Source organism: Charadrius vociferus, unplaced genomic scaffold (genome assembly GCF_000708025.1).
Source record: "Charadrius vociferus isolate BGI_N301 unplaced genomic scaffold, ASM70802v2 scaffold1540, whole genome shotgun sequence".
Taxonomy (NCBI): domain Eukaryota; kingdom Metazoa; phylum Chordata; class Aves; order Charadriiformes; family Charadriidae; genus Charadrius; species Charadrius vociferus.
Window position 1 is genome coordinate 3,859 of NW_009646438.1, and position 837 is coordinate 4,695.

Sequence of the window (837 nt, forward strand, 5' to 3'; positions counted from 1 at the left end):
CCCTCAAAAAAAAGCCACGTTTGGAAATGCAGTTCGGTGGCTAGCGCCGGGTGGGGAGGGGGCGAGAGCCACTTTCCTCGCTCTGTTTTGGTGCGGAATTCAATTTTTCACCTGGTTTTCGGTGGGTTTTGCTCGGTTTTAAATCCGGTGGCATTTAGGGGGGGATTTTAGCTTAAAATTTGCACCTGCTTCATCCCCGCCGGCGGCAAAACTCATGGTGTTTAAACCCGTTTTTGTCCATTTTCCTCCTCTTTTCCGCCAACTGCAGAAGCTCAAGAGCGTCCCGCTGAAATATTTGGGTTTTTTTTAATTTCTTTTCTGTATCCGGCTACTTTTGCATGTTAACAATTGGGGTTTCTGGCAAATTGGCGGATTTTTGATGGTTTGTATTTGATGGAAAGTCAACACTGCCGCCTGGCACCTCCAAAAATTGCCGCTGAAATTGGGGGTGAATACCTGCTTTGACGAACTTTAAAGAGGAGGTGGTGAAAGCGGCGCAGAAAAGAAGTGGAAACGGCTTGGAGATGCAGCAAAAAAACGGTGCAAAAAAGGCGCAAAACAGCACTGAGAGACGCCGAGAAAACAGCGTAGAAAATACTGTGAAAACGGGGTGGAAAAGGTGCAAAATGACACTGAGAGACGCTGCAAAAATGGGCGGAAAAGCCAGAAACCGGCTCAGAAAAGGCATAAAAAGAGGCAGAAAAGGCACGAAACGCTGCGGAAATGCTACAAAGCTCCACGGAAAAGCTGCGAAAATGGGTCAAAAACCCTACAAATGGGCAAGTTTGAAGAGTAAGGGGGGGGGAAATTTTGTTTTCCCTTCCAGCTGCTCCAGCA